At 35.4% G+C, this 23,912-nt stretch overlaps 1 pseudogene; it reads left to right on the forward strand.

The window, feature by feature from the left end:
* Positions 1–13,158: 13,158 nt before the first annotated feature.
* Positions 13,159–14,250, forward strand: LOC143649332 (olfactory receptor 8K3-like; annotated as a pseudogene).
* The last annotated feature ends 9,662 nt before the right edge of the window (positions 14,251–23,912 follow it).

Here is a 23,912-nt window from a genome sequence, read left to right on the forward strand (position 1 = left end):
GTGGAAGTCCATGTTGCTGAGCCCATGAACAACCTCCATCCCTACCACCATGACCACTTTGTTCATGAGCCCATTGGGCAATAACAGGAGTTGCTGGGGAAAGAGGCTGACTGGTATCCATAGAATGGGTCATCTTATCCACTTGATTATTAAAATCTTCCTCTGCTGAAGTCACCCTCTGGTGTGCAGTCATATGGAAAACAAATATCTTCATGTTTTTACCCACTCAGAAAGGTCTATCCACATACTTCTTCCCCAGACCTCTTTGTCACCAATTTTCCAATTATGGTCTTTCCAAGTTCCTGACCATCCAGCCAAACCATTAGCAACAGCCCATGAGTCAGTATACAAACGCACTTCTGGCCAGTTTTCCTTCCAAGCAAAATGAACAACCAGTGCACTGCTCGAAGTTCTGCCCACTGTGAGGATTTCCCCTCACCACTGTCCTTCAAGGACACCCCAGAAAGGGGTTGTAATGCTGCAGCTGTCCACTTTCGGGTGGTACCTGCATATCGTGCTAAACCATCTGTAAACCAGGCCCGAGTTTTCTCTTCCTCAGTCAATTCACTGTAAAGAACTCCCCAAGAGGCAATAGCTCTGGTCTGGGAAAGAGAAGGTAATGTGGCAGCAGGAGTGGAAACCATGGGCATTTGTGCCACTTCTTCATGTAACTTACTTGTGCCTTCAGGACCTGCTCTGGCTCTATCTCGTATATACCATTTCCACTTTACAATAGAGTGCTGCTGTGCATGCCCAACTTTATGGCTTGGTGGGTCAGACAACACCCAACTCATGATAGGCAACTCAGGTCTCATGGTAACTTGGTGGCCCATGGTTAAGTGTTCAGTCTCTACTAAGGCCCAGTAGCAGGCCAAAAGCTGTTTCTCAAAAGGAGAGTAGTTATCTGCAGCAGATGGTAAGGCTTTGCTCCAAAATCCTCAGGGTCTGCATTGTGATTCTCCTATACGGGTCTGCCAAAGGCTCCAGACAGCATCTCTATTTGCCACTGACACTTCCAGCACCATTGGATCTGCTGTATCATATGGTCCAAGTGGCAGAGCAGCTTGCACAGCAGCCTGGACCTATCACAGAGCCTCCTCTTGTTCAGGTCCCCATTCAAAATTAGCAGCTTTTCTGGTCACTCAATAAATGGGCCAGAGTAGCACACCCAAATGAGGAATATGTTGTTGCCAAAATCCAAAAAGACCAACTAGGTGTTGTGCTTCTTTTTTGATTGTGGGAGGGGCCAAATGCAGCAATTTATCCTTCACCTTAGAAGGGATATCTCGACATGCCCCACACCACTGGACACCTAGAAATTTTACTGAGGTGAAAGGCCCCTGTATTTTTGTTGGATTAATCTCCCATCCTCTGATGTGCAAATGCCTAACCAGTAAATCTAGAGTAGTTGCTACTTCTTGCTCACTAGGTCCAATCAACATGATATCATCAATATAATGGACCAGTGTGATGTCTTGTGGGAGGGAGAAACGATCAAGTTCTCTGCAAACAAGATTATGACATAGGGCTGGAGAGTTGATATACCCCTGAGGTAGGACAGTGAAAGTATATTGCTGACCTTGCCAGCTGAAAGCAAACTGTTTCTGGTGGTCCTTACTAATAGCTATTGAGAAAAAAGCATTTGCCAGATCAATAGCTGCATACCAGGTACCAGGGGATGGATTGATTTGCTCAAGCAATGATACTACATCTGGAACAGCAGCTGCAATTGGAGTTACCACCTGGTTGAGTTTACGATAATCCACTGTCATTCTCCAAGACCCATCTGTTTTCTACACAGGCCAAATAGGAGAGTTGAATGGGGATGTGGTGGGAATCACCACCCCTGCATCTTTCAAGTCCTTAAGAGTGGCAGTAATCTCTGCAATCTCTCCAGGAATACGGCATTGCTTTTGATTTACTATTTTGCTTGGTAGGGGCAGTTCTAGTGGCTTACACTTGGTCTTTCCCACCATAATAGCCCTCACTGCACAAGTTAGAGAACCAACGTGGGGATTCTGCCAGTTGCTCAGTATGTCTATGCCAATTATACATTCTGGAACTGGGGAAATAACTACAGGATGGGTCCGGGGGCCCACTGGACCCACTGTGAGATGGACCTGAGCTAAAACTCCATTGATCACCTGGCCTCCATAAGCCCCCACTCTGACTGGTGGTCCAGAGTGACGTTTTGGGTCCCCTGGAATTAATGTCACTTCTGAACCAGTGTCTAATAATCCCCGAAATATCTGATCATTTCCTTTTCCCCAATGCACAGTTACCCTGGTAAAAGGCCATCGGTCTCCTTGGGGAAGACTTAGAGGAAGGTTAACAGTATAATTTGTGGCAGTGTAACAGGTTTCTCCCCCACAGGGACCTGGCCTCCCCTTCATTCAAGGGCCTCAGGGTCTGTAAACTGTTTCAAGTCTGGAAATTGATTAAGGGGCCATGACTCCGTGTTTTTGTAATTCAGGTTAGACTTCTGTTCCCTTGACCTAGAACTCTTTTGTTTATACAGCTCCAACAAGAATTTAGTAGACTGCCCTTCTATTGTATTTCTAGGCACCCCATGATTTACTAGTCAATGCCACAAATCTCTGCGTGTCATATAATTTTGATGCCTCCTTTGAGTTTGTTGTCTATTATAATAGCCGCGTCTACCCTGTCTTTGGTGATTAAGTGCTGCCACCTGGCTTCTGCCAACTCGGGATCCTGTCATCCCCATTGTGTTTAAGGATTCCAGCTCAGTGACAGCAGTTCCTACAGTAATATCTGACCTACAGAGAAGTGCGACCACAGAGCTCTTGAGGGATGATGGTGCTAGTCTCACAAACTTATTTCTCACTGTTCTCGTAAAAGGTGCATCCTCTGGACATTCCTGGGGTGTAAGAGCAGGCTTTGCATGATAAATCCACTCTAATATCCCAATCTCTTTAAGCCTTTGGATCCCCTCATCTTCATTATACCAGGGCAGTTCTGGCATTTCAACCTCAGCTAATGTTGGCCACCTTTTGATCCATGTTTCAACCAACCACCCAAACAAGCTGTTAACATCTTTTCTTACTGCTCAAGTTATAACATTGAATGCAGAATCTCTGCTTAGTGGGCCCATATCAATAAATTCAGCCTGATCCAGCCTTACATTCCTCCCACCATTATCCCACACTCTTAAAATCCATTGCCACACATATTTCCCTGATTTCTGTCTATATAAATTGAAAAATTCACACAGTTATTTTGGAGTATAACGTACCTCCTCATGTGTGATACTTTGTACCTCACCTTTAGGGACCTGTTGGGACTTTAGTCTAGTTATAGGTTTAGAAGAAATGAGGGGTGGGTTATGAAAAGAATTAGAAATATCTTCCAAGCCATTTGCTTCAGGGCTTTCATTTGCAGTTTCTTCTGGTGAAACAGGATTAATAACTCTAGGGCTAATCCCTTCAGGAGGAGGTTTGGTGGCCAATTCCTCAAGGCAGGCTGGAGGTGGGGCGGCTATGTCCTCAAGGCAGACTATTACAGGATTATCTGAAGAAGGCTCAGCATGGTCTAGGGTTTCAACCTCACCCCCAACATCATTATCAATCCATATGTCACCATCCCATTTTTCAGGGTCCCACTCCTTTCCAATCAATGCCCTCACTTTAACGGCAGACACCATGCAAGACTGAGATTTCAGTTTACATTGTAAAGTTGCTACTCTAACAATAAGATTCTGAGACTGATTTTCAGAGATCTCAAGTCTACAGCTACAGGAAATAAGATTTTCCTTCAGGGTACTCATAGAAACCTCTACATCTTTCAGATGGCGCTTAAGCTTCTCATTTGAAGCCTTAAGCCCATCCCTTCCACCCTTTAATGTAGACAGTGTATCTAACAACCAACCAACATCTCTATAACTCTTATTTCTACAAAACTCTGTGATGGTGTCAAAAACATTATCCCCCAGAGTCTGGCTTCATACAAGCAAAGCATTAGGAGAATCGAATGATGATATTTTGACCATCTCCTTTGCCAACTCAGTCCATGGATTGGGAGTGTCATTCTAATTATGGGAATCAGAGTCCTTAGTGTCTCTGGGTCCAGTCAGAGTAGAAAACCATTCACAAAAATCCATTTTTAAGATTCTGTTCCTTTAGAACCACTCCTGGTACCAAGATGTATTAGTTAGGGTTCTCTAGAGAAACAGAATCAACAGGGAACACTTGCAAATATAAAATTTATGAAAGTGTCTCACGTGACCGTAGGAACGCAGATTCCAAAATCCACAGGGCAGGCTGTGAAGCTGATGACTCCAATGAATGGCCTGGATGAACTCCACAGGGGAGGCTCACCAAACAAAGCAGGAATGGAACCTGTCTCCTCTGAGTCCTCCTTAAAAGGCTTCCCATGATTGCATTTAGCATCACTAACTGCAGAAGACACTCCCCTTTGGCTGATTACAAATGGAATCAGCTGTGGATGTAGCTGACGTGATCATGACCTAATCCTATGAAATGTCCTCATTGCAACAGACAGGCCAGCGCTTGCCCAATCAGATGAACAGGTACCACAACTTGGCCAAGTTGACACCTGTCCCTAACCATGACACCATGTTAATATATATAATAGATTAGAACTAAGATTAAAATCTCTACAACCCAAAATTAAACAATTAATTATCCTTGCAAAATAATGGTGCAGGAATATGTATTTGTTTTAAAATTGTACTATTATGAGAGGCAGTGTAAGACAGTGGGTGGTGTAGGGACATGTGGAATTTAGTTAGTTCTCTAGGACAGATAGTAAATAGCCAGACAGTGTCTTGAAGCACTGTTTGGGGGACACAAATTGTTCCAGACTAGAATGAACAGAAGAGCTAAGTTCACAGTGCAGGACTGTAAGTCTATGCAGGCTCATGCCCCTCTCTCACTGACATGGCAGGATATTTTGGAGACACTTCCCCATGGGAAAATAAGTAATCTCTTCTAGGAGCAAAGGAATGTAGTTCAACAAGGCTTTCAATTGTAGTTTTCATTAACAAATTAGGACTGCTGAATATAATATCTGAACACAGATAAACCCAGAACAAGCATGGAAGGAACCCTGAGGTCTTTTCAATTTGAGAGGAAGCAGGGCTGACAGAAATAGAGAAACTAAAGCTTTTGGAGTTGGCTGAGCTTAGAACACTGGAACATGATTGTAACCCTAGAAAAGTGGTACATACAACTAGGTACCAACTCAGGCTCTTGATTGGTCAGCACTGGGATCTGGGTACCAGTTTTGAAAAAGAATTTCCTTTTATTTAATCTTAGTAGCCCATAAATTAAAATCTCAGACATTTTTACTTGTCAGCACTGCCTCAGGCATGGGTGGATAAAAGTATGTCTGAGAAAAAATAAATAGTTAGGTCCCCAAGAAAATAGGCAGCAGGGCACTACTCATGTGGAAGTTCTCATTCAGGGATTTCAGACCCTAGAGCCTGGAAAACAGAAGTGGCTTAAACCAGTCTGATGACTCAGTCATTTACTCAACCATACCACTGGCAGAAACAAGGTCTCCTGAGAATTAGAGACACCACATCACTTTATACCACTGGAAAGATGTAAGCTAACAAGCACCACCTGCTGGGTAGGACAGAGAAAGCACAGAGTCCAGAGGTTTCACAGGAAATTCTGGCAACCTGCTGTCTCATCCTCAGAGAAACTTGATATGGATCATATCCTGCTCCTGAGAACTGGACCCGTCTTATCTGGAACAATGCAATTGGGGTCAATCATATATGGGGAAACCCTGCTCCAAAAAAATTCTGTATAAGCTGGGCAAGACCAAAAAAAAAGAGCTGAAAAATTCTGATCACTTAAACTGAAGCTATGCTACATGTCTAGAATAAGTTGACCTGAATGTCAAAGAACATATAGAGAACAAAACCATCCAACAACAAAAAACATAAGTAAGAGAGCTAAAACCACCTCCAGAATAAAGTAAACCAGCAAATCAGAGGCTCAGACACCAGCAGAAATATGAGTCATACTAGGTATCATGGTGAAAGGTGCAATAGAACAGATGAAAAACACAATGGAGATGTACAAAAGCAGATTTGAAGAGGCAGAACGAAGGATTAGTGAACTAGAGGACAGGACATCTTAAATCCTAAACACAAAAGAACAGTGGCAAAAAGAGTGGAAAATATGAACAGCATTTCAGGGAATTGAATGAGAATCTGAAGTGCACAAATACACAAGTTATAAAGGTACCAGAAGAGAAAATGGGAAGAAAGAATACTTGAGAGAATAATTTGAAAATTTTCCCAACTCTTATAAAGACATAAAATTACTAATTCAAGAGGTGCAGTGAACAACAAATAGAATAGTTCCTAATAGCCCAACTCCAAGATGCTTTCCAAGTAGCAAGAGAAAAGTGATCCATAACATACAAGGGAAGCTCAGTAAGACTCCACGTGGATTTCTCAGTCAAAACTCTGGAAGCAAGAAGGCAGTGGTATGATATATTTATGATACTGAAAGAGAAAAAAATTGTCAACCAAGATTTGCATATCTTGCAAAGCTGTCCTTCAAAATGAGAAAAGATTTAAGTATTTTCAGAGAGACAGGTATTGTGAGAGTTTTTCAACAAGAGACCTGCTCTATAAGAAACACTACAGGGAGCACTACAGATGGATAGCAAAAGACAAGAGGGGAGATTTGGAAAAGAGTCTAGAAATGAAAACTCATTTATATGAACTAAAAAAATAAGCAAATTTTGAGGATTAAAGTTGAGAACACAGATATCAGGAGACAGAAAGAGACTGGAGATTGGTCATTTGATGCTGAATTAGTAGAGAAGATTCAAGAGGATTTAGTTTAAAGATCCAGAAATTAATAACACAATAATATCTGGTGGTAGCACAATATTTTAAGTATAATGAACAAAACTGAGTGTGAGTATGATTGAAAGAGGAAGGCAAGGGGCATGTATGAAAACAAAAAGGAAAGACTAAGGATAAAATAGTAAAACTTGTAATGGACAATGATGGTGTTTAAATGTACAATTATGAGGAAGTTTTTACATGTGGGAGAACAAATGAATGTCACCATTGAAAGGTTTTGAAAATGGTATGGCATATAGAAAAAGTACAATCAATGCAAATGAGAGTCTACAGATAACAATAACATTGTAATATGCATCCATTAATTGTAACAAAGACAATATGCAAAGGTAAATGTCAAAAAGAAGGGAATTAAGGTGGGGTATGTGATTCTTGATGATGATTCTCTTTTAAATTTTATTTTTACTCTTCATTATTTTCATCTTCTTTCTTTGTGGAAGAAATGGAAATATCCTTATATATTATCGTAGTGAATGCATAACTATGCGAGTATACCAGGGCCATTTATTATTTACTTAGGATGGATTGTATGGCGTGTGAATAAAATTGTTTAAAAATAAACAGAAATATGCAAGTGCTGGAGAAGATGTGGAGAGAAATATATAGCTTGTCACTGTTGGTAGGAAAGTAAAATATTGCAGACCCTCTGGTGGTTAGTGGTAGCTACCCAGGAGGCTAAAATATAGGGTTGCCTTATGATCCTGCAACCCATTAATACTAATGTATTTGGTAGAACTGAAACCAAAGACACAAATGGACATTCACAGACTGATATTTATAGCTGCTGTATTCATGATTTCTGATGGATGGTGGTATTCTAAGGATATATTGACCTATGAACAGAATGGCAATCTGTATTGTATACATATAATGAACTGTTGAGTGACTGCAAGAAGGAATGAAGTTGTGAGGCATGCAACTAAGTGAATGAACCATTACAATATTACACTGAGTAAAATAATCCAAAAAAGATAAATATTATAAGGTCTCACTAATATGGACTAACTATAATGTGGAAACTCTGAGAATTCAATATAATGTGTAAACTCTGGTAATTAAATTGAATTGAATTTTATCAGGGTATTAATTATGGACAGAGATTTAGCAATTGATGATTAAAGGGTACAGAATGTTCAATAAGGCTTATTGTACAGGTATCCAGATTGTAAGTTCTCACAGCAGACACACACGTTTTCCTGAATCTTAACTGTTATTTCAAAATTCTGAGATGTTGAGCTTTGTATATATAACCTGGTCATTCCCAAGAATACTGGGTATTTGTGTGATATCTGTGATTCATACTTAGAACTCTGCAGCTATGAAAATCAGAATTACCCCATACAGCAACTGTTAAAGAAGCAGAAAAAGAGATCACAATTCAATAAGAGATATGAAACTAATATGGTTAAGACTAAGGTAAATCTGAATCCAGGATAAAGGATAATATTGATTGTATTTTAAAACTTAAACTTCTACGTGAGGCCGAGGGTAGAGATGCTTATTTGATGCAAAGTTCTTATTTGGTATGGGACAATAATTTAACCTGTAGGGTCAGTTTATTCAGACAAAATTATTACATGGAAACTTGAATCCAGAATGAGACCTTGTTATTTTGTATAGGTTAATGTGATACCCTGATATATCTTATGCCAACTTGGAGGAAAACAAAAAAGATTTGCAAAGTCCCCATGAGGAACTGGGGGGAAATGTGGAAATATTAAATTTCCCAATCTGGGGGATTCCTGATTCTCACTAGGATTAGACAACCAATTTAGTAAACCAAGCCCTCAATCTTGGGGCTTGCCTTCATGAATACTTATTCCTATAAAAGAGAAGCTAAACCTACTTATAATGATGTTTAAGTGTCACTCCCAGATAACCTCTTTTGTTGCTCAGATGTGCTTCTCTCTTTAACCCACCTCTGTAAACAAACTCACTACTCCCCACCTCCTAAGTGGGACATGACTCTCCATGGGTTTAAATCTCCCTGGCAATATGGGACATGACTCACAGGGATGAACCTGACCCTGGCATTGTGGGATTGAGAAAGCCTTCTTGACCAAAGTGGGGAAAATAAACTGAACAAAATAAAGTGTCAGTGGTTGAGAGATTTAAAGGGTGTATAGAGGTCATTATGGAGGTCATTCCTATGTATCATATATACTTTTTAAATTTTTAGTGCATTAGAATAGCTAGAAGGAAATAACTGAAACTTTTGAACTGTAATTCAGGGGCCTTGATTCTTGAAGATGATTGTATAACTACATAGCTTTTATGGGTTCACTGTCTAACTGCAAAAACTTTGTGACTGACACTCTTTATCCAGTGTATAGGCAGATGAGTAAGAAAATACAGACAAAAAATAAATAATGGGGGGATAAGGGGTATGAGATGTTTAAGCTTTCTTTTTTCTGTTTCTTTCTCTTTTTTTTGCTTTGTGGAGTAATGAAAATGTTCTAAAATTTATTGTGGGGATGAATATACAATTATGTGATGATACTGTGAACCATTGATTGTATACTTTGGATGATTGTATGGTATGTGAATATATCTCATTAAAATGTATAAAAATAATCTGAGGAGATATAGAGGATTAGAGTTTTCTTTTTAATTTTTACTTCTTTTCTGGAGTAATGAAAATATTTTACATTTGATCATGGGGCTGCTTGCATGAATATGTGATGATACTGTGATTCAGTAATTGTATACTAATGATGGTTTCTATCTGTGTGAATATATCTCAATAATCTCAATAAAATTGCATTATGAGCCTCCTAAAATGTGTTTTGATGCCTCCAATAACATTCCTATTTCTCCCTTATAATCTGTCACTATTTGTTTGAAGTACTTTATCTTCTGTTTTAGGAGTATGTATAATTCTTATATCTTATAGATAGATTGACTCTTTTATCAATATTACTGATATATAATATCCTTCTATGTCATTGTTAACAATTTTTTTATTAAAAGTATGTTCTCTGTTATTTTTATAGCCACCACAGCACTGTGTGATTAATAATTATTTTTATTTTGGTTACTATCTCTATCCATCCTTCCTCTATATACCTATTCCTGAATTTTGAATCAAAATGAGTTTCAGATAGGCAGCATATGGTTGTACCCATTTTAAAAATCTATTCTGATAATCTCTGCCATTTAATTAAGTGGATTATTTGATTATATTTAACATAATTACTGGCAAATAACTTGCTTTTGTCATGTTTCTCTATTTTTAATATCATTTTTCCACAGTTCCTTAATTACTCCTTTTTTCTGTTTAATTGATTTTTATAGGTCATCATTTTAATTTCTTTCTAATGTCCTTTATGTATGCTATGGTAATTTTCTTTGTGGTTACCTTGGAGACTGCAATTAGTGTTTTAAATTTATAACAATCAGGTTTGAACAAATAGCAACTTAGCATCAATAGTATACTAAAATCTGCCTTTATACAGCTCTGCCTCCCCTTGTGATTTCAAAAATTTTATCTTTATACAGAATGTGCCCATTAACATAGATTAAATGATCATTGTATGCATTTTCCTTGTAAATTATATATATATATATATATATATATATATATATATATATATATATAATGGAAACAAGAGCAGCAAAGCACAAATTTAAAAGATAACTACCTATGTATTTACCTTTACTGTATTTGTCATGTGTATCATTGTCAATCTCTTTGAGTTGGTCCTACTTAGAGGCAATTGATCTTCTTAGAGGTACAGCTTCATGTCTTTCATCATGTTTATGTTTAGCCATTATCTCTTCAAATACTTTTTCTGCCCCTATCTCTCTTTCTTCTTGGACTGTTACTATGCTTTGGTTGGTGTATTTTCTGTCTCTCCCAGGTCCTTTAAGAACAGTTTACTTCATTCCTTCTCTCTCTCTTCAGAATGGATGATTTACTATGACCTATCTTCAACTTCAGTCATTTTTTTTGCCTACTGAAATTGTTATTGAACCCCACTAGTGATTTTTCATTTGTTTGTTTCAGTCATAGTAATTTACTTCTGTTTTCTTCCTGATTCCTTTTCATAATTTCTAACTCTGTAATGATATTCTTTAATGGTGAGGAATTTAGTTCTTTGAATATATATAAGACAATTAATTTAAAGTGTGCATCTAGCAATCCTAATATCTGTGTTTCTTCAGGGATATTTTTTGTTTATTTTCTTTCATGTGAAGGGGTCATATTTTTTGGGTATTGTCATGTCTCATAAATTTTTGTTGAAAACTGGATGTTTAAGTATTTGGATATAGATGAGAGAACTCTTGAAATCAGATTCTCCTTCCTTCTCATGATTGTGTGTTATAGTTGTTTAGTGACTTTTTAAAACTATTTTTAAAAGATTATCTTATTTTTAACATATCTTTACTTAAGTTCATTCCAATTACCTTAAGTGATCAGCTAATTATTTGATAGGTATTTTCTTAAATAAACAGAAAAGAAAATTGATATTTGCAGATTTATTGTGTGTTCAGGCACTCCTTCAGTACTTAGTTAATTTACAGTTCTGCTTATCTTAATGTTTTGCTTGCCTGGAATCTAAAGTCAGTCAGATGTGAAAGCTTGGAATATTGTCTGGTATTTTCTGAGCATGAACCCAGTCCTGTGGAAACATACAGCTTCTGTATTCCTTAATATATGAAAAATTTTTCATATGACCTAAACCCCTTGTATCTCTGAACCCAGTCTCTTCCTTTCCAAGTTTTTTCCTTCTGTGGCTTTCCTATCTTTTCTCACTTCCCCTGGTCACTTCAATTAATACACTTGTCTTAAAATATTTTTGAAAAATGCTAGCCATATGGTAATGACAACCCTTAGAAGGATCTGTTATGACTTAAAGACACTAGTCTTTGGACCAATCCTTAAGGAAGCTACCAGATGCTTGAAAACACATTGCCACAGTTATTAGAGAAGTAGGTCAATATTTCCTCCAAAATTATCAGGAAGCTCCTTGAAGGTGGGCCAATATCCCTTTGAGAGTTTTGGAAGTGAAGAATGGAGTATTTGGGGGTAATAAGTTCAAATGTCACAGAATCCTCTAACCTAAAATTCCATTTGTTTTTTATTAAGCATTTACATGGATGCTGGAAGTTTTTTTATCAAAAATTTAAATGTCTAAAATCTTGATTCATTCAGACAGTTTTTACAGTTTATCTGTTTTTTAGTGGAATTTCCCTACTCTGCCATTTTCATCAACATTTATCTGTGAAAAGCATTGCTTAATTAATAATGTCTATGTCTCAATACATTGTTAATTACATTGTAATTCAGTCATTAATTCATTTGTATTACTAGGAGTGGTGTCTTTATTAGATTGAATATAAATAAAGATAGAAATATATAATTTGAATCTGTGAACATGTAGATTTTACAAAATAGACAGTCTAAGTGCTATGTTGTTGACCACATCTGTGTAGCAAATATCTTTTGTCTGAGCCTTACAAATTAAAGCAAAATAGAAATTGGAAGTTCAATGTTTGCAAATGAAGCATACTTTTTTTTCTAAGTCAACAGTACTTCAATACCCTGAATTATTTGATAAATTTTATCACACTATGTTCATTAATATTGGAGAGTCACATGAGGATTTTATGTAAATAGATCATCATGTTTTTTAATAGTTACATATCTACCTTAATACATAGTAGAATAACACTTTAAAGCCTTGCTTTATAGATAAGTCAAAATTTAAGGATGGTTTCCTAATTCACCTTTTTCAGACTACATCAATAATAATTGTTACACATAAGTGGTACCCTGCTATGGAAAACTAATTATATTAATAATGAATTATTTTTAATGATATCAGCTTTTGGAAGAGATCAGACATAGTATCTCCTCAAATATCTTGTAATAATTATGCTATCTAATTCATTGTTAAGGATTTAATGCTACAATCTCCCAAAAGTTATGATTTCATTTTGTGATTAATAATATGTAGGGTAAATATTTGGCATGATATAAATATCACATCCTAAACAAGTGACACCAAAATTGAAGTGATTCTTACAGTAAATTTATCCTACTCATGATGCACACCATTCAAATACTGGTTTAGAATAATTGTTTATTCCATATAGTGATGCCATCAATTTACAAAAAAGAGTTTATTCCCTGCCCATAAAAATTAGAAGATGGATTTTTGTGACCACATTGAAAATGTAGTTATTGATTCAGCGAATTATATACATTTATATTTCAATCATTTCCCCAAAGCTTTTGACAGCTGTTATAATTATTTCCAGTATAGATTTACTGCTGAGTGGCCTGGATGGACAAAACCAATCTCACAATTCTGAATGAATTCATTCTGATTGGAATTACAGATTGGCCTGAACTGCAAACTCCACTATTCTGGCTCCTCCTCATGGTTTATATGGTCTCAGAGGTGGGCAACCTGGGTTTGATCATGCTCACCATGATAGACTCCAGGCTACAGACACCCATGTACTTTTTGCTCAGACATCTGGCCTCCAGTGATCTTGGTTATCCAACAGCTGTGGGAACAAAAATATTATTGAATATTCTTGTCAAACAACATAAAATCTCATTTAATTTGTGTGTTACTCAATTCACTTTCTTAGGTGTACTTATAACTAGCAAAGTTTTCATTTTGTCAGCCATGGCCCATGACCACAACGTGGCCATCTGCAATCCTTTGCTTTATGCAGTCATCATGTCACAAAGCATGTTACCTGCCAGTGGTGATAATTTATCTATACAGTGTTTCTGTGACTTTGCTGATCATCATAAAACTTGTAAAGGGCGGGCCACGGTGGCTCAGTGGCAAGAATGCTTGCCTGCCATGCCAGAGGACCCGGGTTCGATTCCTGGTGCCTGTCCATGTAAAAAAAAATAATAATAAAAAATAAAAAAAAACTTGCATTATCTTCATTCTGTCCCTATGACATCATCCAGTAGATGTAATTTCTACTGTGATACTCTGCCCTTGGTATCTTTGTTCTGCTCAAACTCAGATGAAGTGAAATTAATGATACTGATCTTTGCAGCTTTTAATCTGGTATCACATCTTATGCTAGTCCTCTTTTCCTACATGCTGATGCTCATGGCCAACCTCAGGATGAACTTTGCAGAGGGCAGGCACAAGACCTTCTCCACATGTGGATCTCACCTGACAGTGGTGGCTGTCTACTATCAAACTCTATTCTTTACATATGTGCAGCCCAAATCCAGGTATTCCTTTAATGATGATAAAATGGCTTCTGTATTTTATACCTTGGTGATACCCTGCTGAATCCCATGATCTACAGTTTGAGGGACCAAGAGGTTAAAAAAAGCCCTAAAGAGAACATGGAAAATGTGTGCAAATGTTCTATTTAAAATTCAAGGTCAAATACAATAACAATAATTTATGTTATAGCCAATGTATACTATATCTGATATTTCTTTAGCCTTGTATTCTTTGTATACATAAGAATGGGCAAAATCAATCGATAGCAGGTATGCAAATATAGAAATTATTTCCTAGTTTACAAACCAAAATCCATCACTAAGAGATGACTAACTTCTGTTTATATGCAAGACAAGAGTTTATATTTAGTTTCAAATCCTCATTAGATTCCATCTTACATTTCCTTACATAGTATCTGTTTTCATGTCTCTGTCTGCACAGAGTTCATTCACCCTTTAATCTGAAATACTACCACGGAAAAGTTGCAATGTAACTTCTGACAAAGTTTTTGAAAATTGATATTTCTAGGCAATAAATGTACATTATTAAATGTACATCACTAAATCACAGTTCCTATCTTTATTTAGCTTACATTACCTTACAAAGTAGCAAAAATATGCAAAATGAGCAATGGATTATATAGTATGTGATAGAACATAATGATTTATAAGAGAATGACATAGAACAAGTTGTCAGAATAGTAGATAAATTTTTAATTAAGGTAGCCAGGAAAGCACTTCAAGAAGATAGTATTTAATTGAAAACATGAGGAATTGAATGACTATGCTATGTGGATATATATTAAGATAAATGTGTTAGTGTAAGAGCTCTTAAGTGATAGTATGGCTGTATGTTGAGGAAGAGCAGAATCAAAGGTATTGGGACTAAATACATAATGAATAAAATATAGGTGACAATGATAGACATTAATGCAGGACTTCGCTATGTAGGATTATGCAGATCATTGTAAAATTCATTGTTTACTCTGATTGAAATATATAACCTTAAAAGGATTTTGAGCTAGAAAGAGAGGTGATATATCCTCAGTTACAGAACTGCTGCAGCTATTGTGGAAGTAATAGGTTACACAGGACTAAAATGGAAAAATGGAAAAGTCTGAGTGATACTCATTCTATTTTGTGGAGACTATGGGTACAAAGGCCATAATAGAATCAGTCAGGTTGTGAGAAGTGATCATACTATTGACATGTTTTAAAGAAAATGTCAATAGTTGTTCATATGGAATAGTTGTTCATTATGGAATGTAAGAGGTTATTAAAAGAAGATTAATAAATAGAAAATAATAGAAATACCAAATCCAGGACACACCTGAAGATATGCAGAATAATCACTAACACTTCAAATTAGCCAAATATTCAGAACCTTCTTTCATCTTACAATTGAAATAAGAATTATAAAACTAAATATAAATATTTGAAAAATAGCCATGCTAAACCACTGACCTTAGGAACTGAAAGGAAGTTGCCACAGGTAATGGAGAAAAAATGAGATGAGGCTTATGGCTGAACAAAATTAATGCCCTAATGTATTTTCTATACCCCCTGCAAAAGGGGGAACACAATCAAAGCCAAACAGTATATCTGAATTTGGATTAATCAGAAGACTGATGAACCTGTAAATTTAGCCACAGAAAATATTCAAAATCAAACATAGAGGGCAAAAAAATAATCAAAATCATGAAAAGAGCAATAATTGAACTTTGGAGCAATGTGCAGCAGCCACATGTATGCATAAATGCAGTTCCTAAATAAAGAGACTATAAATTATTTAACTAAATAATAGCTGAATGTTTTCCAAATGAAATAATAAGCATAGATTAACAAACTCCAGAAATATGAAATTTATAGAAAACCTATCTTGATGCATGCCTTAATTAAATTGTACAAATCCATTTGGGGGGAAAACTTAGACAACAAAAGAAAGCAAGGCACTTTGTATGGATAGGAATAAAGATAATCATGATGTAAAATTTCTGATCAGAGGCAAAGTAATTGTGAAGAGCATTGAGCAACATCATTAAACTACTGAAAAGAAGAGCTGTAAATCTAGAATTCTATACCTAGGAAGATATATGTCATGCAGGAATGCAAAATAATGACATTTCAGGTACATAAATGCCAAAAGAATCCATCACCTACAGACATGAAGGTAAGATATATTGAATATTGCCCTTCAGGTATATGGAAATGTACACCAGATAGAAAGAGGGATCTAACAAAAGAATGAAGAATACGAGAAATGAAAATTAAACATATGATGTTTCAATTACTATTTCCCTTTTAAAGATAATTAACTGTTTAAATAATAATAAAAAGACAACAAAAATTGCATGTGAAAATGATATAATTACCACTTAATTTGGACTGTGACAAGTAAAAGATCTATATCATGAACCTTAACACAAACCCTAAAATAAAAATACAGAAAATAAAGTTTGCAAAGCTGCAATAAAAAGATATCATGAAAGTGGTGCAGGGTACTTCAGTGGTAGAATTCCTGCCTGCCTTGTAGGAGACCTGGGTTCAATTCCTGGCCCATGCACTTCCCAAACAAGCAAACCAACCAACAAACAAAAAACAAAACAAAACAAAACAAAAAAATTCAACAAGTAGCACTGCAATAAGGGGATACTCACATGGAAAAGAAGGAAATGTCACCCCTACCATACAGCATACAAAAAAAGGTATCATAGAGGCATAAAACAGATGGTCAGTTAATCAAAAAGAAGCAGGAAAAAAGGAAAAGAGAACAAAACTCTAAAGGTTAAATAGAAAGCAAGTAGTGAGATAAAGGACTTAAAACTAATTTTATCAATAACATTAAATATGAATAGTCTACACAGCCAGAAAACATCAGAAATTGTTACATCAGATTAATAATGTAATATCTAACTCTATGTTGCCTATAAGAAAAAATCTAGATAATGTCACTAAAAATGTGTATTTAAAATAATGGTGAATATATCTGTATTAGTTAGGATTCTCTAAATAAACAGAATCAACAGGGAACACTTGCAAATATAAAATTTATAAAAGTGTCTCACGTGACCACAGGAATGCAGAGTCCAAATCCACAGGGCAGGCTGTGAAGCCAACGACTCTGATGGAGGGTCTGGCTGAACTCCGCAGGAGAGGCTCACCAGCTGAAGCAGGAATGGGGCCTGTCTCCTCTGAGTCCTTCTTAAAAGGCTTCCGGTGATTAGATTTAGCATCAGTAATTGTAGAAGACACTCCCCTTTGGCTGATTACAAATGGAATCAGTTGCGGATGCAGCTGACGTGCTCATGACCTAATCCTATGAAATGTCCTCATTGCAACAGACAGGCCATTACTTGCCCAATCAGATAAACAGCTACTACAACTTGACCAGGTGAGCATACCTAGTCTTGTTGCTGCAGACCTAAGCCAATGATGAACCTCATCTGTTGTTAACTACATCTGCAGTAGGCTAGGAGGTGTGTCTGCTGCAATGAGTGATGTTTGACTTAATTGGCTGGTGCTTAAATGAGAGAGCACAATGTAGCACAGCTAAGCAGCTCAGCATTCCTTATCTCAGCACTCACAGCTCAGCCCAGGCCTTTGGAGATGCAGAAAGAAGTCACCCCAGGGAAAGTTGTTGGAACCCAGGGGCCTGGAGAGACCAGCAGAGACCATCCTGTGCCTTCTCACATAAGAAAGAACCTCAATGGAAAGTTAGCTGCCTTTCCTCTGAAGAACTAACAAAATAAATCCCCTTTTATCAAAAGCCAATCCATCTCTGGTGTATTGCATTCCAGCAGCTAGCAAGCTAGAACAATATCCTATGCTAATACTAGTTAAACAGAAAGCTGAAATAGCTATGTTACTGTCAGACTAGGTTGATTTCAGATAAAAAATAGTATAGGTGATAAAAAGGACAATTCTTAATACAAAAGTGGTATATTAAGGAATACATAATTATAATAAATTTCCATATTTCTAATAATAGAACTTCAAAACAACATGAATAAAAGACCTGCAAGGATAAATTGATATCCAAAATTCCACCAGAAATTCCAAAACCCTCTTGATAACAGAGAGAAAACAGTCTGTGACTGAGAAAGTTTTTAGTAGAGTTGCTCAGTGTTATTATCCAACTTAACCTAATTGACATTTAAAGAACACTGCACTCAATAACAGCAATGACATTATTCTGTTTGTCAGTGTACTTGGAACATATATTAAGATAACCCAAATTCTGGTATATAATCCTGAATGTATGTGCACTTCTCAACAGAGAAGCTACATATGTAAGGAAAAAACACATAGAACTTCAAGGAGAAATTAATAAATCCACTATTATCACTGGAAATTTAACATTCTTCTATCAATAATTGATGTGTCAATAATTGACACATCCCGCAGGCAGAAAATCAGTCAGTACATAGTTGAACTTAACAGAGCAATTAGAGAAGTGGATGTAGTTGATATTTCTTCAATATTTCATCCAAATCAAGCATACTACACACACTTCTGACTCTATGTTAATAGGTGCATATACATTCTGGATTATTACATCTTCCTGGAGAATTGATCCTGTTATCACTATATAATTCCTCATGTTTTCCTTCATAGTTTTCTTTGTTCTGAAACCTTCTTTGTCTGAAATTAATATAGCTAATCCAGTGCTTTTGACCCCAGCATCAGAATGGCTTATCAGTTCACATTCATTTAATTATTAAAGTTAAAATTCTTTAATTTTTTTATTAGAGAAGTTGTGGATTTACACAATAATTTTGATTGAAAAACAGGACTCCCATACATCACCCTATCACCAACATCTTGCACTGAATGTAAATAAATGCATCCAAGTTAATAAAGTATGTAATTTCTAAACAAGGAAGAGATAGCAATATCTTTCTCTTTGTCATTCCCATCTTTTGTTCAGTTTTATTATTATTTTTCTTTTTTATTACACATTTTATCAAGAACACTTATTTTGTGGGCCCATTGTTAACTTGCACTTTAAAGTCAATCCAAAATACAGAAAAATAAACTCAAGGAACAAAGAATAGCCTGAATATGAGTATTCAATCACATGGAAATAGAACATATGGCACAGCATTCTGAGAAAAAAACATAAAAGATTTTTACCTTCGATCATTATAATTCAGTTCATGTTCAAAAACAAATGTTTATTTTCTTCCAAACATAAGATGTAAAATTTTTCCCATATCATGTTCTTTTGCTAGACACAGTTTTACAAAATTGCCTTTATTATAAAACATAAAATCAAATGTACTTCTGGCATTTTTATTTAGTGTGCTTAGCACTGAGAATGTTAGAAAAAAACTAATTGCCTTAAGTCTTGTTATTTCTCAAAGACTTGAAGTTATATGAAGTACCTATGTACATGTAAAAGACTTCCAACATAGGATGAATTGAAAAATAGGCATGACACACAAAATAAACAGAGTCTAGTAATAAATGATAGTTATGGCATTTCTGGTCAGTTAAGAAAATAAACTGAAATTGTGGGTCTCAGATCAGTGAGTGCATTTTAAACTGGTTGTGAATAAACAGAATTCTGAAAGCATAAAAGTCAAAATATGTAATGGATATTTCAGTCTTCAAGATACAAAATGGGAAATAATTTGATTGCATCAGGCTTCAGGCCCCTAATATCATTGATTTATATGATTGGCTGATTTTAATATATTATAAGGAGATTCAATTTCAACAGCCTCTTTGCAACTGTCTAAGTGTAGCAACATGCTTCATGCAAATAAAACAGACTGCACACACTTCTGACTCTATGGAGCAGCGACATTTAACTCACCTTGCAGAATTATCAACTTTATGTGTTTTAAGTGAATTAAGGTCAAGATTGAAAACTGGAGCATTTCCTCCCTTTCAATGTGATTTAGACATATGTATTTTCTAAAACTATCTATTATTTATCAAGTATTAATGTTTTATTCCTCCCGAAATGAATTCTCACAAATTTAGTGACTTAAACCAGCAAAAACTATTATCTCACAAGTCTGGATACCATAAATCTAGACTGATTTGTTGCACTAAGAATCGAGGTGTCAGCAGGCTGCGTTCCTTCTGGAGGCTGTGAATGAGAACCTGCTTCCTTACCTTTTCCAGCATCTACAGGTTGTCCTTGTTCCCAGGCTTCTGAACCACTTCAAGTCAGCAATTGCACCACCCTCTGCTTCTGTCATCACATCTTCCCTCTGTCTGTGATTACACTGCCTCCTTCTTTCCTCTAAACTCTTCTGTGATTACCTTGGGCACAATATAATCCAGGGAAATCATCCCATCTCAATCAAGATCCTTGACAAATACGAGCATAGTTCATTTTTCAATGAAAGGTGGCATATTCACATGGGACTTAAGACTTGCACATCTTTTGGAAAGTGGACATTATCTCCTTGCCATCTTCTATTCCAAGCTGATGTAGAGATAGGTTTTGTCTCTTTACTGCTTACAAAGGCATTTTTCACAAGCAGTAATGATTAATTGGATAGGAGCAGATATTTACACAGCAGTTGTGATAATAAAGTCTGTCTCATTTCACTAATGAACACGAATTTGGATTAACTAAAATGTAAATATCAAAAGGCTTATTTCTTCAGAAGCAATTGTTGACACAAAAGCAATTTGAGAAACAATAGTAAGAGGTTTCTAACAGTTTAAGTAAAAACAACTTTCTAAAATATAGTTAGATTAAAGAATATATTTCTGGATATAAATGGTTAATTAATATGACTGTAAATAAACAGTTCCTTTTTTTGCAACTGGTATCTTCTCTTTCACTGTAATCATTTTCTCATTCTTTACTTTTTCATTATTTCATCAGTATTTTGATATTCATCAATTGAAAAACACAAATTACAAGCTAGAAAACCTTTGTAGAAATCCATGCAGGGCAAACACACAGTAATGGAATGATGACTGACAGTGAATGTGACCCTTGGATACCCCACAGGAGTTGGGTTACATTTCAGCCACTTTGCCACACCTTATTGTGAGAGTTGATGAGAAATAATCTAGCCATGTTTCTGGGAGGTAAAGCAAAAAGACTTGACATAAGCTAGCTCTCCTCTCCTACAGAGTATGTGCCAGCTCTGTGTGACTTCAACTACCTTATCAGCATTACCTTAAACTGTCCAACTTACCACTACACTAAAATTACTGAAATATTAAAGATATATGTTTATATATATTTTGTGTTTGTCTTTGTTAAAATCTCTGAATTTCTTGATTGTCATGGATTGTGTCTAATTATATTTCAAATTCAAACAACCATTTGAAAATTAAAAATCTAATATAGTGTAGCAAATAAAATTATCTCAAGATTTTTTATATGTAAAAGCAACACATATTTATAATTAAGATGCCATGAGTTTGAAATCCTTGTAGACTGATGATGAAATATATACTGATAAAAATAAGTCTTGAAAGGATCCATTTGAAATTAAATGTGTTTATTTGTGCTGAATCAGGGATCCATTCCTGAATGAATTTCACAGAAATATTCAATCATTGATCAACAAAGAGACATACACGAAGTTGCTAAATGTAGTGATACAGATAGAATTCAGTAATTAGGAACTAATGGAATATTTATTACTAAGGAAAAAGTACATTTATTAAATGGAAGTAGATGTAGATTATAACAACATAATGAAATTGTTATATATTAATATTAGTGAATAAAATATGTAATGGATTTGTGGTTTTTGGTTTTTTATAAGAATTTTTAATATATTAATATAATATGTAATGGATTTGTGGGGTTTTATTTTGTTTTGTATAAGAATTTTTAATGCATTTATAAAATATGTAGTGGATTTATGGGGTAATTTTTGTTTTGGCTTTTTGTACAAGATTATTAATGTATAATATTAGTGAAAAAGAGAAGGCAACAAATAATTACTGAATTTGTAATAATATAAATGTATCTGAAAAGCATACTTTGGTGAGATCCTTAAATATAGTCCAGAACAATTTATGCATGCTGATTAAAACATGAATTACTTTGTGAAAATGTGCACTTTTGTAAGGATGCATACATACATGTGCACATATACCTTCTCAAAAGTAGTATTTATATACAAAAGATAATTGAATTGGAATGCGGAATGAGGCATTATATGGAATAAGGCATTAAGGTAGAAGGAACTCAATTTAGTCATGAGATTAATAGAAAGAAATAAAATAAAAATAACACAACTATTAATAATATGCAATCTTTCTGAATCATTTAAAAACACCAAAGTGTGTGTTAAAGAAATCTACCTCCATCCTCAGACAAAAAATTTGGAGGAAACCATGTGGGAAGTGCTGTATATTAAAATAATCTATGGAATGTTAAAGTGTGTATCCAGTAAATAACATGCTTAAGTCAAGGTGTTCGAGAGGTGATAAGCCAAAATAATGCAAGAAGGCAGGAAAATTGTATACAAATTAATGTTTCCTAACAAGAAAATCAAAGGTACCCTGTATAATTAACAAAGGCCCAGTGGCTTGTTTCAGGGTCTCAGATGCTTTGGGAAAAAAATGTATTGTATTGAAACTGCCAAAGCTGTGCCTCAATAGGGGTGTGACAATCATAAATGTCTCCAATTTCTGTAAGGTTAGCAAATCAAGTGTGGGAGCAATAGCACATCTCTCATTTGCGGTGATAGGAGGACTCTAATCTCCATGTTTATCAGATTAGCACCATTGACAATTATTGACTTATGGTCAATAACATTTATTTTGAAAGACATGACACTGAAAAGAATAAAGCTCACTTCATTCTCAAATAAGTCCATAGCAAACTTATGAATATCCTAATTAGACAAATGGGGAAATTGTGTCCAAGTGTCAGGACCACTATCTCTGAGATGCTTCTCGCTGTGCACCCTTCTTCTCTGTGTCCATTACCATTTCATAGTTACATTCTTTTATGATTCACCATGATTAAACATATCCACAGTAAATAATCTTTGTTAACTAAGCTGTATATTAGTAATTTCTTTTACTGTTTATTGTAAAGTAGATTATGGATCAAAATATACTTTAGAATCAATGAAGTACAGTATAGTTTCAGAACTGTCAGGAAAAGAAGACCATATTTTAATATACATTTTAAATTGAATTTTGATAGCTCACTCAAGGTGTGAATGTTTTTCAGTTTATGATTATTTGATCTTACATCAAAGATGGAAGGCCAGTATAAGATGGAAAAAGGAGAATATTAGATGATAATATTAGGGGAAACTGAGATGTGGGTACAGATTTTTTATATCTTGATATTTATGAACCTGATATTTTACAGAAAAATAGATAGGAATAAGACTAATAGAGAATGCCATTTTTTTAGAACTTGGTCATATATCTATATTACTGGGAGTCACTCTCATTTACATAGTGGGGAATGGTTAGCTTACAGTAGCTTTCACTTATTTATGCAATTTAATTTACACATATTTAATTTTGTTGGGAACAAGTAATGCATTCATCACATCTGCTTTCTCTCTTTTTCTCTCAGTCATTTACAAATTTCCCAGTATATCCTTCAAGTGATACTTCATGTGTTCAAACCAATATATAAATATAAGCTGATTTCTTTTATAAATAGTCATTTGAGTGGCAGTGTGATGGCCAGATATAAGAGGAAAAATGTATAGGTTGGAAGAATAATTTGTAGTCTACTGAATAGTATAAGTTGGAAAAAGCTTAAATATTATGTAAGAAAATATCCCTGGTAAGAGAGGAAAAAAGAAAGAACTCACAGAAATATTGGGATGTTAAGTAAATGCAGAATTGTGGATGACTTGGTGAAAATATATATCATAA

The sequence above is a fragment of the Tamandua tetradactyla genome, chromosome 11 (genome assembly GCF_023851605.1).
Source record: "Tamandua tetradactyla isolate mTamTet1 chromosome 11, mTamTet1.pri, whole genome shotgun sequence".
Taxonomy (NCBI): Eukaryota; Metazoa; Chordata; class Mammalia; order Pilosa; family Myrmecophagidae; genus Tamandua; species Tamandua tetradactyla.